Below are 17,960 nucleotides of genomic sequence, written 5' to 3'. Positions count from 1 at the left end.
AGTAACCTAATTAGCTAATGGGTAAGTTTGCACAAAACAATGAACCACAGGCTACTCAAACATATTTTATCAATTGACTCATGGTTCAGTATATCTGGCAATCCCAGAAAATTGGATTAACTGAATAAATTGTTAACTGCCCGTTAGCAATCACAGTTTTTTAAAATTCTAAATGTGCCCATTGACCTAAAAAATTAGGGATCTATGGCATAAACATTTAGGATAATAGCCCATTTAACCAGATGCATGGAATATTGCTCCAAGAAGATATTTGTAGAAGAAGGGGCAGAGCCTGACGGTGGCATCAAGACAGAAGTCAGCCTAGTTTGTATTTACAAACGTTCCAAGTCCAGCTCCCCTTTGAATCCCGTTGAATCTTATCTGGTGCCAGTTTAGTGCTGACCATCAGTTGACTAGATTCTTGTGTATAAGCTTGAGCAATAAATCTTTTTAACACAAGGTCCTGATTCTTTGTGCCTCACAATATTGAGGCAGAATAGCCAAAATATGGGTTAAACTTGTAAGAATAATCTGTTGTGAGACTCTGTGTAAAGTCCTTCTCACTTGTAATCTGTGAAGAAATCCTGATTTTGCCTGAAACCTTCAAGCCATCCATTTTTTAATAGTTAAGCTCACATATTTCCTAGTGTATTGTGTGCATTTGGCTAATGGCTGCTATAATGAGTTTAGCTAATAAAAAATCAATGTACTAAAAGGTAAAATTTCTTCCCCCATTCCCCCAAATTTCTCTGTCATTGCACCTTCTCTTTTTGTTGCTTTATTTTCCTGGATAGATGAATAAAACTACAACACACCAGGGTCAGACATTTCTATTGTTATTTTTTTAAAAAAATGTTTGGAGTGCTAAGTGGGAACCAAGGCAGTCTAGAAAATCAAGATTAGACCTAGGACTGTTTGCTATGTTTTGTAACATGCTAACATTCCATGTGTAGGGTTTTTGTTTTGTTTTTAATAAAATGAAAAATTGTATAGGGCATGGGGACAGACAGACAGGATGTCATTGGCATGATGGTGCCCATGGTGCTAGTTTGGGACCAGAGCCCATTCCTGAATATGTAACAAGACTTTTTTCCCCCCACAGTATTTTTATAACATCTGGAGATTACCTGCCCATATGCAATGCAAACAAACTTGCCATAGAGTGCCATGGTGAAGAAAACAAAGACCTTTTTTTTTTAAACCATCTGAAACTATACCTCTATTTTCAGAGGATGGAAAAGTTCTGATGGCTTATTTTTAAGATAAGTTCTGATTTCACTGAAATAAAGGAGTAATGCCATCTTGGTTGCTTCAGGAAAATATTCTGCAATCATTAGAAACCTAAAAATCACTTTCTGGTTTTATAAAAGAGGTTATGTTGTGTTTTAAGTATAAACTGAAACCGAACAGTGACTGATGCAATTATTCCTACTATTGGATCCGGAATGGAACAACTCACCATAGCCAAATCACCATGGCCAACTCGCCACAGGACAATTTGGTGCGGGACATACAACAATTCAAATTAATTATTTAAAATCATTAAAAAATATTTTACTCTTTGTCATTCACATTTCATTTTGTTTCTCCTTTGGCATCGTTTCTTTAATGATTCTATTCCGCCGTTTCTTTGATATTGATGTAACTCTTGTTCCACAGCGAATTGTCCTGCAGCCAGTTGGCCATGGCGAGTTGGCTATGGCAATTTGTCCTAGACCTATTGGATCACCTACACTTTATCAGTGGTCATTTAGTAAGAGGATTTCCTTATGGCCTAATTCCACGTACATTTTCAATAATTCTGGCATAAGCATGGAGTCTGCCAACCAATTAGGATGATTCACATGGAAAGAAGTTTTAAATTATTGCAAAGATCACATGGAAGCAATTTTCAGTGGCCTTTAACGTAAGTGAAGCTGCTGCAATATATGAATCAACCCTAGTTGTGTCCTCTTGCTAATCAGGGCCTTGTTTTCTTGTAGTTAAATCTGTTTACTTGAACTATTATGAAATCTCATGAGAAATATGAGTCCAATGCTTACAGTCTGGAAGCAAGCATATCAAGAACTTCTTTTAATTGTTGGAAAGATTAACAATCTCAGTTCAACCACAGCTGTGCTAGAAGTCCATTTAATTGACCAAGACAGTACCCTTGCTAGATCTTGAGTTGTACTGAAGTGCCATCTAGTGGCATTCCTACATCAAATGATGAAGCAAGTCTGTGGCTAATCTCTGTGGCAAACATGTCGCTAATTGAATTAAAACAACAGTAATGTGATCTGCACAATCATTCGAGCTAAAAAAAAAATGGGAACCCAGGTGGCAAACTTATGCCATTCATATTTAAGGTAAAGGTTCCCCCACACATGCATGCTAGTCGTTTCCGACTCTAGGGGCCGGTGCTCATCTCCGTTTCAAAGCCGAAGAGCCAGCGCTCATCCGAGGATGTCTCCGTGGTCATGTGGCCGGCATGACTAGACGCCAAAGGCGCACGGAACGCTGTTACCTTCCCACCGCAGTGGTCCCTATTTTTCTACTTGCATTTTTACGTGCTTTCGAACTGCTAGGTTGGCAGAAGCTGGGACGAGTAACAGGCGCTCACTCTGCTACGCGGCACTCGGGATTCGACCCGCCAAACTGCCGACCTTCCGATCGACAAGCTCAGCGTCCTAACCCACTGAGCTGCAATTCTCATTAGACTTAGTCAACATGACCAGTGCTATGGGATTATGAGAGCTGTAATCCAAAACAATTTACACACACACCCAGAAAAAAAGCATTAGATAGTACTGTACTATCTATCCTAGTGAAGAATGTATGCAATCAATGTGTCTCAGCAATGATTTCTTAGACTTTCACATATATCTATTTGAATTTCTAGCGTAGACTGCCACCCAGAAAGTATTTTATAGATTTGTATTTATGGGCTGCCTTTCCAGACTATTCTACCCCAAGATGTGTAAACAAAACAAAACATTCTAAATTGTGAAATAATTGTACTTAGCAAAAGTGTAAATAAAGCAGAAGGATGGGAGACAAAGAGAAAAGGACTGGCTTTTGTCCAAGTCATGAGGCCGTATTTAGTTAAAAGTCTAGTGGAATGTGGCAAGAGACAGCAGACATGTAAATTGGACTATAAAAGACTTGAGGAGGTTTCAAGTTGCACATCTTCAAGGATTGTTTAGGAATTTAAAGAGAAAAGTAGCTGGATTCCTCACTTTTAATGTACAAGTTGGTCAGCATACAAGTCCTTGATGGGTTGGAAGTAGAAATAAACTTCTTTTATACGTCTGTGAAATACGTTAAATGGGCATTTATATCCATAAGATATGGCCCTTGTTATAATACTATTTAGGTTAATGGTGATTTGATTAAACCATATGATATTCAGAAGGGAACATGAGAGGGCTGTCCCGTCTTTGTTGTTTATCCTTTGAATAGAAATATTAGACAAGATGAGAAGATAATGGGGTGAAAAATAAAAAACGAGACCTTTAAATTGAGAGCTTTTGCAGACAATTTGGTTTTGGTCTTACAGGATCCTCTAAAAGGGATTGAATTTCCTATGAGAAATCTGAAAGAGTGCATTAGCAGCTTTAAGATTAATATACAGACGATAAAGATGATTAAAATATGACTGCACAAGACCAAGATGTCTGGCTCTGAAAAAATCTGGATATAGAATTGAGAAAAAGATTTAATATTGGGGTATGATTTCAACTAATATGAGCTGTATACTGTGTATCAGAATAACTATGTTAAGGTATGGAATGAAATTTAAAAAAGATATGCTGAGCTGGAAAAAATTACAACTGTCATTGAAGGGAAGAACTTCCCTGGCCAAGATGAATGTCTTACCTAGAATCTTATGTTAATTTCAGACAATACTTTTATTGATGACTGGCATACTATTTAAGCAATGTCAAAAAGAAATCTCTAAATTTGTTTGGCTAAGTCAAGAAATCAAGAATTAGATATAAACGCCTGCAGGATGTTAAAGAAAGGGTTAAAGACTTTCAAAAAGCAAAACAGAAACAATATCAGGGAAAACAAATGCCTGCACCAGTCTGATCTTTGTGGGCATAGATATGCTATAGCATCTTTTCTAGGGCCTTCACTGCTTATCTACCAAGTGCTAGTCTGCTGGCCTTATTTCTTTACCTCCAGCTCCTTGACTATTTGTAAAGGTAAAGGTTCCCCCCCGCACTTGCGTGCTAGTCGTTTCCAACTCTAGGGGCCAGTCCTCATCTCCGTTTCAAAGCCGAAGAGCCAGCGCTTGTCCGAGGACGTCTCCGTGGTCATGTGGCCGGCATGACTAGACGCCAAAGGTGCACGGAACGCTGTTACCTTCCCACCGTAGTGGTCCCTATTTTTCTACTTGCATTTTTACGTGCTTTCGAACTGCTAGGTTGGCAGAAGCTGGGACGAGAAGCTGGGATCGACAAGCTCAGCGTCCTAACCCAGTGTAATTAATTTGATTTTGTGTATGTGTGTGTTCCATCTGGTGTTATCTGTTTATATAAATATCATCTTGGTTGTCTGAAGTATATATTAGTAAAAAAAATGGATTGACAGAAAGTTGGTCCCCTGCTTATTTTTTATTCCTAATCCTTATAGTTCAACAATATTTTCTCATTATTTCCAACACACGCGTTCCAATCTTCTTGCTTGCATGTTCTGTTGATTTCAGCTTGAACTTAACCACTTCACCATACAAGTAGTCAATATCCTCTTTCGTGCATCAGTAGTTAGAGCAAAAACTTAAATAACTGTCACATCAAAGATCTTTGGGCAAAATTTATATTATTACTATTATTATATACACTACAATGTAAAATCACAGCTGTCAGATCTTTAACTGGTGGTGGCATTTACATATGAGTTCTTCCCAAGAACCTAAAATATTGTAATGCATCAATATAGTATATGTGCAGATCCAAGCAGTGTAGCCTTTTGTAATTGACAGATGGAAATTTTGTCAATGCATAGATTTTCTCAGTCCTCCATGATGTTTTGGTATGGCATCCAGTTTGCCAATAACCCCTGCAACCACTACGAACAGTTTATGCCATAATCTTTTAACTTTGATTTTCAGATCTTAATACTGTATGATTTTTTCCAGTTCTGCTATTCTACTATCCTCTGATATTGCCACATCAATTATCCACACTTTTGTCTTTTCAACCACAGTTAAATCTGGCTGTAATGTGCCAAGACTTTTATCAGTTTTCTATTTGGAAATCACACTCTATTTTAACCTGCTTATTTTTTTACTACTTTTTCAACTATATGTTCCTGTCAATTTTCTGTAATTGGCTTTTGATAATCTTGCAGATGTTCCAGTGAATAATTTTGACATATTATGAGGCTGTTTATTATAAGTTTGTGTGATCTCCTTGCACAAGTTGAGTATATGATTTACTGTTTCTTCTGCTTCTTTGCACAAACTGCATGGTTTTTCAATTCTAGCCTTTATTAAAGGTAAAGTAAAGGTAAAGGTTCCCCCGCACATGCGTGCTAGTCGTTTCCGACTCTAGGGGCCGGTGCTCATCTCCGTTTCAAAGCCGAAGAGCCAGCGCTTGTCCAAGGACGTCTCCGTGGTCATGTGGCCGGCATGACTAGACGCCAAAGGCGCACGGAACGCTGTTACCTTCCCACCGGAGTGGTCCCTATTTTTCTACTTGCATTTTTACGTGCTTTCGAACTGCTAGGTTGGCAGAAGCTGGGACGAGAAGCTGGGATCGACAAGCTCAGCGTCCTAACCCACTGAGCCACCGCATCCCTATGACTATTTGTAGCTGCTCCTAAAAGGCAGTTATATGTCTTGTCATTTTTGAAGGCTGGTTGCTGAATCTTTTGTATTAGTTTGGTTTTCTTGATATTTAATTTTAGATCTATTGTTTCCCACTGTGTTCCTTGACTCCTTGTTACTAGAACTTGCAGATAATGTATTATTCATTGAAGTATGGGGTTCTGTTTTTGTGTCTCATTCTCAGAACACTTCAGGGTATCTTTTAGTGTTCATTTTTAACTTGATTTTGCTGAAAGACTGTGGAGAGTATTTTGTGTTTGTTCTTTTGTCTTATTCATTGCTGAATTATTCTGGAGCCTACTTGACAATTTGTATTTTCTAATTTGAAAAAGGCCCCCAACAGCAGTTTTATTAAGATTTTCAATTGAAATGTAAGAAGCTTCAAACTATTAGTAGATAATCGTATAATGACAGGGTCTTCATGTCATCTTGCAAATAAAATAGTGTGAGAATCCTGCATATGAGAATTCACCAAAATAATTTTTTGTTTGGAAGAGGAAGAATAAAAAGCATTTCATTTTCCATTAAATTGAATGAACTTGGTGAAAAAAGTTAAATATTCAGCACAACTCTGATAAGATGCTGGCTGGTCTACCAGCTTTAGCTGAAAAAAACTGATTCTTGCCCACCAATAGTACTGGTGCCTTTCCAGAGAGTGACGCCTCCAAGAATAAGCAAAGTTGCAAGTTTAGTTCATTAAAAAATATACTCAAAGTCAATATTTTGTCTCTGATGAGATTGGCTGATTTCTAACTTTATTGCATTTCAATTTGCCTACATGAAATCCCAACTTGTTGACTTCTCTCCGTCCTAATACCTTTGGGGTGCTTCATTTAGAATTTCAAAGCAACTTTAGGATTTTTGGGTGAAAAGCTAAGTTTTATAGCTACTGCATGCTACCAGATTTGGACTGAAAAATCTAGAATTCAACATTTTTATTAGTTTATCCAAATACAATATGAAGTAGAAAAATACAAAACAAAATAATGGAAAAATAAGGGAGGAAAAGGTGAAGTGAAAAGTGTAGGACAAATGCAAAAACCAAGAAAAGGTGTTGACTTCCGATTCCTTTTGGTGCAGTAGAATAAGATAATAGCATCAAACCTCAGCTAAAGCTATCTGTGTTTCTTTAATCAGAGCAGTCAATTTGGTCATCTCTGCTACCTCCATCAACTTTTGCAACCATTCATCCGTTGTGGGAATCACAAGTGTCGTTCCATTTTTGTGCATGAAGTAATCTTGCCGCCATTAACATATAACATCAAAGTCTCAATTTCCCCCCCAAAAAAATCTTCTTCCATTAAACCCAAAGAAAAAGTCTCTGGTTTTATCTTTATATTCACTTTAAGAATCTTCTGTATTAACAGAAGAATCCTATTCCAATAGTTTTTTGCTTTGTCAATGTCCACATAGATAATAAAAGGTTTACTGGATTACAAAATTCTAGATGATCATAATATAGAGAACCTTAGAGATTTCTCAGTCTCTTTTCTTTCATATAACAGTCATCCAGAGTTTTGTAGCACAGACCTAACAGCTTTAAGGTGGTACTATCCAGCAAAATACACCAAAATACATTACAGTAGGATGAAGTTACCTGATAATAGAATTTTATATAGAAATATGGAACGGAAATATCTGTATTTCCCTTTCTTGCAGCACTGCAAAGATGGGGTTCATGTACTGAATCTTAGTTTAATTACAATTGAATTTTCAAAGATATTAAACATGGTTTACAAACCAAGATGGCTGGGTTAGCATGATATTGCATATAAGAAACAAACTATACATTGGCTTGGCATGAGGTAGTACACACACATATATATATATACATATATACGTGTGTATTTGTGTGTGTGTAGATATAGATATATATATTTTCGTATCTCATGGCCATGCTAGTAGGAAATCCCGAGATGCCAAAGTATGGAAGGTTTGTGTAACACAACATATGAATCTAGCCTTCCAATCTTATCCTCTGCAGTGCTTTCAAGATGTTTTGGGCTGGAATGTTCAGCACCTCAAACCACTACACAGGTTGGGCCTGATGTCTGAAAACTGTAATTCAAAACCTACAGAAGATGACAGAATGGAAAAAGCTACATCTCATACCGTGTAACATACTCTCTGTAGCACAGTGGGTAAAGAATGATGACCCAGCCATGGAAGCACATCAGGAGACCCTGGGCCAAGCACTGTCTCTCACATCACACTACCTCATAGTGTTGTTGCTGCTGCTAAGTTCAAAGGGCTATGTATATTGCCTTAATCTTCTGGAAAAAAGTTCAAATGTATGAGTACCATTAAAATAAAATGGGAATAGCTTATCTGATTTTGGAAGAATCTATAAACAGCAATAGCACTTAGACTTATATGCCGCCCCATAGTGCTTTACAGCCTTCTCTAAGTGGTTTACAGAGTCAGCCTATTGCCCCCAACAACCTGGGTCTTCATTTTACCAACCTCTGAAGAATGGAAGGCTGAGTCAACCTTAAGCAGGTCAGAATCAAACTCCTGGCAGGGGAATGGTAAGTTAGCCTGCAACACTGAGTTCTAACCACTGCACCATCATGCACCACAAATGGAAGAACATTATTAGGTTTTATGTAATTTTTTTTCAAATATCAATGGGACACTTTACAATACTTTTCTGCTCTCCTTACAAGATTCATTAAACAGGTATTTCCACTTTTTAAACTCCGAAACAAGTTGTTTTATCCATGACTAACACTATTGTAGATAACCAGCAGCACTCCCAATCACTTAATCTCTAAAATATCATATCTGATGGTTGTTTTGCTTGTCCTGCAGCTATTAAAAACTGAACGTTATGTCATGAGACTGACAGCATTCTTAAAAACAAGGCTTAAAACAGCTGTATTCTAAGCATAGCTATAGCATAACTTCTGTTACATGCTTTGTTTTATTATCCTTAAGCAGTTTTTAAAAAATGATGCATGGCCAAATGTGTTGGATACCTCTTATATGAATATTAGAGACTACGGGCTGTTGGTTTGACTACCAACTACCAATCTGAGCTACTAACATTCAAACTCATCTCAATTAGGGACTATGTCAGGAAGTACAAGAACTGCAGCAGGGAAAGTACGAATAGGCTCTCCTTTGAAAAATGTTATCATATTACCGTACATTAACATTCATACCTTTGTTGCCTGAAGGAATTAACGGATATATGGAAAAACAACTAAGGAGGCAAAGTGCAGGGAACGATAATAAATGGATTAAGCGGGATGAGGAATCTGTGACCTTAGAGGTGTTGGTGAGGTACAGGTTCCATAGTGTATCTTTTATTATTTTGCCATAGTAGTGGTATGTGAGAATGACCTTGGAAGACAAGGAAGAGGGAAGAGATGCTGCTCAGGAAATGATCTGATAAGAGGGACCATAGCCCACAGCTGCATAATAGACAGAGAAAGAAACCCTCTAACTTAGTAAATGGTAAAAAAGCAGGAGTTTTGTTCTTTCAGGCTTGCATGATTATGTTAATGTAGCCTTACAATAAAGTAGAATTAGCTCATCTGGTTATGTTTCATGTTTGGACAACCTAAGAATGCTGCCAGCCATGTAGCCTGAGGTTACCGGCAGATGTTGCTCAGCAGATGGGAACAACTACAGGTTCCGGTCAACTAATAAATGTTATAACAATTACTTGTGCACCCTGATACAGTTATATTCAGGGCACAAACCAATCATTTCTGTAATGACGTACATTCAATCTGTTTGAATAAGAGTAGAACCTTTAAACTTTAGCTTTAGTTTATCAACCTTTATTTACTCTATGCAAGGGCAGTTAAAATCCTCTATCTGCATGTTTCATTAGAAAGAGATTTTTAAAGAAAAACTAACTAACCGTCAGATAAATTTCATTTGAGCAGGGCTTGAGGAAAAATGGAAAGTTCAAATTCTGAAGGCATAAAGAGAGAACGGGTGGGGGAATCTCCAGTAAACCTTTGCTGAAGGATTGTTCAAGAAAGAAGGGGTGTTATATATATATTTCTTTTGGGGGGAACTTTAAAAATGCCTTTTGGTCACCACAAGCTATCACAGTGGTGATAGTGGTCATCTTTCAGAAGACTAACAAGGAAGCGTTAGTATATTTTCCAGTATAAAACCTGAAATTTGGCCTCACTGTAATGAGAAATGAGGACGGATAAAATGAAGGTCTACGTTATGAGCTGTTGCAGCCGATGACTCATCGGCTGAGTGGGCTCTTGCAGGTCTGCAGCTGTGAATACTGCAGCAACAGACTGTCTCCTGTCTCTAGAGAAGGTGGGGGGAGTAAAAAAAAACCCAATTTTCAAACTGCGTTTTCTCAGATGAGAAATACAATTTTAAAAGATTATCCACAGGAGACATTCTTACATACCACCCTACCGTTTATGGGAGTCAATGGCCCCATTGTTGGTATACAGCTCAGGCACCCAAGAAGGCTTCTGCAGTAAAGGATGCTTGTTGGATTTGAGCAATTCAGTAGCTATTAAAACACCCTTAAAAAGGTCCCAACTTCCTTGAGCTTGTGATGGTTGGAAAAATGTAAAAAAAAAGATAAAAAAGCCCTTTTAACCGACCTATTGGACAACATTTATATAGACGCAAGCAACTATTTTCCAAAATGAATCCTAACAAATGCCATTTGAAGCCAGACGATTGCCTCCCAGGATTTATTAATGCTAGTAATGTACCCAAAATTGCAAACTAATGACATCAGTGAAATGTAATTATGTCTGGCAGTTGTTGTTCATACAAAATTGATCCAAATTATATTCAGGAAAGTTTTTTAGGGAAAAGCGTTTTTTTCCTCCCCTCTCCCCTTTCTGTAATATACAGTTCACAATTGTATTTCATTATACTTTTTAGTGCCCTCCTCCCTTAGAATAACTTAACAGTCTGCCTGTCTTCAATTATTTGTGAAGGCTACATTGAGGTTACAGTCCTACAAACTGACATATTGTCTCAGCATTCCATGATGTGTCTTAACAGTGGGTTTGGAGTGTACTGGCCTCCTGCACAACATCTGGCAAGCAGCCTGTAAACCACTGTATTTATTGAAAGAGTGTGCTGCCACCTAGCCACATTAAGAGGGGAATACATCTTCTTTTTAAAAAGCTTGATAGGCTTTCAAGTTTAACATCTTGCCCAAGTCCTAGTAGGTTACTTCCCTGTGTTTCCTTGGTAACATGTGTGCATATGTATATTTGTGCACATGTGCCTGGAAGGTATGAGTGAAATACTTTGGGAATAAACACCTAAAATCACCAATCATCCCAGCTGTCCAATGAAAGCAAGCAGGTAACTATATCAAGCAATCATGCTATGAGAAGGTGTTGGAAACTGACAATCATTTTAATAAGGACAAGGCATCATTTCATACTGCATAGGGCAGACATGTCAAACTCGTGACGTCACATGACGTTGTGCGACGTCTCGGAACTTTTTCCCATTGCCGGCAATGGGATGGGCGCGGTTTCTCTGTGACGCTCTGGCCCACGGGCCGGCAGTTTGACACCCCTGGCATAGGGGAAGGGTATAATAAACCTCTATATTTTATCAAGAAAACCACATGGATCAAGAAAACTATATTGAAGCTTGATTCAAAGAAACAGCTAGCACAAGTATTAAAAGGAAATGGAGTTAAAATGAAAGATTGGGCTGAAAAATAAGATCAGCATGCTAAGATCAGATGCAAGCAAGTTAGAACAGAACAAAGAAAATAGCATGAAAAGACCAAGAAGACGAAAACCTCCGGTCAAGAAATATCACATGGAAACACAGAAGATTAAGGAATCACTGGAAATAATAAAGCAGCAAGTATATAGCCAAGGTCAGCAGATAGGAAAATCAAATTGCACTCTATAGTCAGAATCTCCAATTTCAATTGAATCAGAAACGTTACTATCAATCCATTAATGGAGAGATTGCAATGAACCACCCAACACTTGACAGCACAGAAACACAGCAATTCTGGGCACAGATATGAGACAACCCAAATAAATATTTCAAGAATGCAGCTTGGCTAAAGGAGGTGGAGAAGGAAAAAAAAAGAAGCTGAAATGAAAGAACTTGTAATAACAGGAGAAATGGTGTGTGTGGTGTGGGGGGGAGGGCAAAGACGCTTACAGTAGAAAGTGACAAAGAATTGCGTGGTTTTTGGTTGAAACATTTGACTGGTCTGCACTCATCATTAGATCTACAGTTCGAATAGTGGACTGGACTCAAACTGATTTAGATGTGGACTGACTCAAACTGTTTTGGAAAACCAGAAAAATAATAATGATGAATCATACCCTGCATTCATGCAGTGACACTGACAGACTCTATTTACCAAGCAGCATACGTGGTCATGGAAATTTGCAAGTACACCAGACAGTTAAAGGAGAAAAAAAGGCATTGGAAAAATATCTGAAGGGCACTGAAGAAGATGCATTGAAACAACTATACCATGAAGGCTAACTGAATACCAAAAAGACCAAAATGATCTATAAGAAAGAGCAGATGAAGAATGCAACAGAGATTGGGCAAAACAAAACATTACACAGCCAGTACACAAAATAACTGCAGGCAAAGTAGAATAACAGCAGGACCTGGCAATGGCTAAGAGTACGTAAGTTGAAGAAATACTGAGGGGCTAATTCTGGCTGCACAGGACCAAATCTTATGAACAAACGCACGTAAAGTCAGAATTGAGAAGACAGCAACAGACAGCAAATGCCATCTCTACAAAGAAAGTGAAGAAACAGTGGACTGCCCATTTAGCTGCTGCAAGATCACACAGACTACAAATAGATTACAAATAACGGCACAATAAAGTAGCAACAATGGTATATTGGAATATCTCTAAGAAATGCCACTTGTCTGCAAGCAAAAACTGGTGGGAACCATAAAGTAGACAAAATAATAAAAAATGTAAAAGCTAAAGTATTCTGGGATTTTACAATTCAACAGAAAAGCACCTGACCCATAGTACCCTAGACTTAACCACTGTTGATTAAAGACAAAAATAGTGAACACTGCAATATCTGGAGACAGCACAGTATAGGAGAAAGAGCTGAAGAAAATCACAAAATGCAGGGACAAATATAATTTTTTTAAAAATTGGTTTTTAACTTTTGTATCTTGGTTTTTTAATCACCCTGTAAACCACCCTGAGTCCTTCGGGAAAGGGCGGTATATAAATGTAATAAAATAAATAAATAATAAATAAATACTCCCAAATAGAAATATAAGAACTTGGCAAAAGGAAACAAAGGTAAACTATCAATAATAATAGGTGCCTTGGGTGCAATTCCAAATTATCTGCAGCACCACTTGAGCACAATAGCCACTGACAAAATCATCGTCAATTGCAAAAGACAGCTTTAGCTGGTATAGTTTATATCCTGTGAAAATATCTTTAATATTATTAAACATTTTTCTGTCCCAGGTCCTTGTGAAGGACTCGATAGGTTGAAAAAAAAAGTGCCAAATCCAGTCTCACCATCTGGTCAAATAATTTTTGCTATCAAAGCTTTATGGAAAATCATAAAAATCCAGTAATTAACAAATAGTTTAAGAATTTTTAGCACATATATAGCAATTATATTTGACCTAGAGTGGCTACTACTACAGTAGCAGTGCATTTACTGCTACAGCCACAGTAGCAATAAATCTAAGTAAAATTGTGAATAGTAATGGAATTGAAATGCTGAATGGTTAATCATGATTCATCAGGATTAAACCTACAAGTATCAGGGCATTTTATAGTTAAATATCAAGCATGGGCAAGTTAAAAATGTAATTAGTGAAGAATTTATTTGGTGCTCAAGAGGAAGCTATTTGAACCAATGTAATCAAGGCTAGAATTGAAAAACCATGCAGTTTGTGCAAACAAGCAGAAGAAACAGTAAATCATATACTCAACTTGTGCAAGGAGATCACACAAACTTATAATAAACAGCCTCATAATATGTCAAAATTATTCACTGGAACATCTGCAAGATTATCAAAAGCCAATTACAGAAAATTGACAGGAACATATAGTTGAAAAAGTAGTAAAAAAATAAGCAGGTTAAAATAGAGTGTGATTTCCAAATAGAAAACTGATAAAAGTCTTGGCACATTACAGCCAGATTTAACTGTGGTTGAAAAGAGAAAAGTGTGGATAATTGATGTGGCAATATCAGAGGATAGCAGAATAGCAGAACTGGAAAAAATCATACAGTATTAAGATCTGAAAATCAAAGTTAAAAGATTATGGCATAAACTGGTCGTAGTGGTTGCAGGGGTTATTGGCAAACTGGGTGCCATACCAAAACATCATGGAGGACTGAGAAAATCTATGCATTGACAAAATTTCCATCTGTCAATTACAAAAGGCTACACTGCTTGGATCTGCACATATACTACAGGGAGTGCAGAATTATTAGGCAAGTTGTATTTTTGAGGATTAATTTTATTATTGAACAACAACCATGTTCTCAATGAACCCAAAAAACTCATTAATATCAAAGCTGAATATTTTTGGAAGTAGTTTTTAGTTTGTTTTTAGTTATAGGTATTTTAGGGGGATATCTGTGTGTGCAGGTGACTATTACTGTGCATAATTATTAGGCAACTTAACAAAAAACAAATATATACCCATTTCAATTATTTATTTTTACCAGTGAAACCAATATAACATCTCAACATTCACAAATATACATTTCTGACATTCAAAAACATAACAAAAACAAATCAGTGACCAATATAGCCACCTTTCTTTGCAAGGACACTCAAAAGCCTGCCATCCATGGATTCTGTCAGTGTTTTGATCTGTTCACCATCAACATTGCGTGCAGCAGCAACCACAGCCTCCCAGACACTGTTCAGAGAGGTGTACTGTTTTCCCTCCTTGTAAATCTCACATTTGATGATGGACCACAGGTTCTCAATGGGGTTCAGATCAGGTGAACAAGGAGGCCATTTCATTAGATTTCCTTCTTTTATACCCTTTCTTGCCAGCCACGCTGTGGAGTACTTGGACGCGTGTGATGGAGCATTGTCCTGCATGAAAATCATGTTTTTCTTGAAGGATGCAGACTTCTTCCTGTACCACTGCTTGAAGAAGGTGTCTTCCAGAAACTGGCAGTAGGACTGGGAGTTGAGCTTGACTCCATCCTCAACCCGAAAAGGCCCCACAAGCTCATCTTTGATGATACCAGCCCAAACCAGTACTCCACCTCCACCTTGCTGGCGTCTGAGTCGGACTGGAGCTCTCTGCCCTTTACCAATCCAGCCACGGGCCCATCCATCTGGCCCATCAAGACTCACTCTCATTTCATCAGTCCATAAAACCTTAGAAAAATCAGTCTTGAGATATTTCTTGGCCCAGTCTTGACGTTTCAGCTTGTGTGTCTTGTTCAGTGGTGGTCGTCTTTCAGCCTTTCTTACCTTGGCCATGTCTCTGAGTATTGCACACCTTGTGCTTTTGGGCACTCCAGTGATGTTGCAGCTCTGAAATATGGCCAAACTGGTGGCAAGTGGCATCTTGGCAGCTGCACGCTTGACTTTTCTCAGTTCATGGGCAGTTATTTTGCGCCTTGGTTTCTCCACACGCTTCTTGCGACCCTGTTGACTATTTTGAATGAAACGCTTGATTGTTCGATGATCACGCTTCAGAAGCTTTGCAATTTTAAGAGTGCTGCATCCCTCTGCAAGATATCTCACTATTTTTGACTTTTCTGAGCCTGTCAAGTCCTTCTTTTGACCCATTTTGCCAAAGGAAAGGAAGTTGCCTAATAATTATGCACACCTGATACAGGGTGTTGATGTCATTAGACCACACCCCTTCTCATTACAGAGATGCACATCACCTAATATGCTTAATTGGTAGTAGGCTTTCGAGCCTATACAGCTTGGAGTAAGACAACATGCATAAAGAGGATGATGTGGTCAAAATACTCATTTGCCTAATAATTCTGCACTCCCTGTATATTGATGCATTACAATATTTTAGGTTCTTGGGAAGAACTCATATGTAAATGCCACCACCAGTTAAAGATCTGACAGCTGTGATTTCACATTGTAGTGTATATAATAATAGTAATAATATAAATTTTGCCCAAAGATCTTTGATGTGACAGTTATTTAAGTTTTTGCTCTAACTACTGATGCACAAAAGAGGATATTGACTACCTGTATCGTGAAGTAGTTAAGTTCAAGCTGAAATCAACAGAACATGCAAGCAAGAAGATTGGAACGCGTGTGTTGGAAATAATGAGAAAATATTGTTGAACTATAAGGATTAGGAATAAAAAATAAGCAGGGGACCAACTTTCTGTCAATCCATTTTTTTAACATTACTAATATATACTTCAGACAACCAAGATGATATTTATATAAACAGATAACACCAGATGGAACACACACATACACAAAATCAAATTAATTACACTGGTGGTACAAGGTTGTGGAACAGCTCAGTTATAATAGCAAAGATGTAGCCAAGGGTTTATTGTGCAAAAGACCACAAACTACTCATGGGCAAGTTCCAAATCAAGCTAAAGGAAAAGAATAAAACCAACCAGTTTCTATAATATTATCTTAAGCATATACCTACCACTTTAAAGCAGAACATCAGGAATCACTGTTAAGTCCTCAACCTCATTGATAGAGAACCAGAAGCTGTGGAACAAAATCAAAGGACCTGTTAAGGATGAATGTGAAAAGAGACTGCTAAAGACCAAGAAACAGAAAAAAGCAAACTGGATGGGGGAATAGATGGTGATAATTGCTAAGAAATAAAGAGAAGCCAAAGTCAAGAAGCATAAACAAAAATCTCAGGACAAAACTTAAAAACTATAAGAGAACTGTTAAAAGGTACAAGGAGCTGAATCATAACATTTGTAAAGAGATGAAAATAAGACAGGTTACTGAAAAATAAGGCAGGTTTTCCAAAAGATCTTAAAATTCAAAAGAAATTTCCAATCATGAAATGTTATTCTAAAGAATGTCAATGGACAGATAGTAATTGATTTAAAGATCAAACAGAGATAGAAGGAACATAGATGCTGGTATACCCATTGTACAGAATTTCACTAAGATACCTTATTTCTGCAGTAGAAGAAACTACATGTACCTCAGGGATGAATTGCGGAATCCTTGCTGTTGTCTGAGCTTGTTTGCTTGCAGACTTTTCTGAGCTTGGCTGTTTGTTTGCAGAGTCGTTACCCAATTAGGTAACATCACCAGAATGCGGGGTTTGCCCTGCCAGTGTTTTTGGGGTGTGTGGTTTTCTCCTTGGCAATTCCTTGATTAGGAATGGCATGGACAAAGAAGTTAAATGTTTTGTTTAGGCCAGTAAATTTAAAAAATGGCAACTCCAGCAGGCTAGCTGGGGAATTCTAGGAGTTGAAGTTCAGATACATCAAGTTTGAAAAACACTGTTGTAGGCCCTTGAGTCTGCCCAACTATGGATTCAGACTGACTAGTAGGAAAAAATGTCTGTTATTCTGCAGCCACGTATTGTGTGCTGTATGACCCATGAAGATCAGTGGGAATTAATTTTGAATAGGCTACCTAGGAATGCACAATACAGTCCTTTGTTTTATTCATCAAGAGACCCAGAACAATGAGAGGCTTACTCATATGCCAGGCACGCCTTCGCAGGACATAGGTAACCACAATTTATTCTATCAAACAATTACTTAATATAATTATTTAATGGGGATTTGTACAAAAAAATTGAACTATTAGATAGGCTAGGTTTACATGTTAAATTATGGTTGATAAGATAAGGTAGCCTTTATTGTCACTTTTTTCTGTGAACACAGTGGCACACATTAAAAAATGAAATTCTGATGCCTGCTCTCAGAAGTAATATATATACCCATACATGCACATACGTATGCTATGTATACACACACACACACACACATATCTACACACAGATTTAGAATATATAGCTATAGTTTATACTTCTGGGCGTCCTGTGATTCTAAGTTGACTGGATTCTTTGTGCAGTATCAACAGATGCCTCTCGTTCCCCGATAGACCCAGCTGCAAATTCAGCGCCAACTCGGACAGAAGCACAAACTTTGCACTCGATAAAAGCCACATTTTGCAAGGTTGGGCCGATCCCACCCGGAGCTCTGCCGGCCTATCAAAACCCCGC

The 17,960-nt window shown here is 37.8% G+C and overlaps 1 protein-coding gene across 1 annotated transcript in view; it reads right to left on the bottom strand.

The window, feature by feature from the left end:
* GRK5 (G protein-coupled receptor kinase 5) overlaps window positions 1-17,960 on the bottom strand; it is a 208,847-nt gene that overhangs the window by 190,175 nt on the left and 712 nt on the right. The window contains exon 2 of the mRNA XM_083363682.1: window positions 16,407-16,471. The gene's annotated coding sequence lies outside the window, so the exon portion shown is untranslated. The remainder of the gene's footprint in view (window positions 1-16,406; window positions 16,472-17,960) is intronic.

Source organism: Vipera ursinii (assembly GCF_947247035.1).
Source record: "Vipera ursinii genome assembly, chromosome: 5".
Classification (NCBI taxonomy): Eukaryota; Metazoa; Chordata; class Lepidosauria; order Squamata; family Viperidae; genus Vipera; species Vipera ursinii.
Note: the sequence above shows the minus strand (reverse complement) of the source record. Positions and strands in the feature narration are given on the sequence as shown.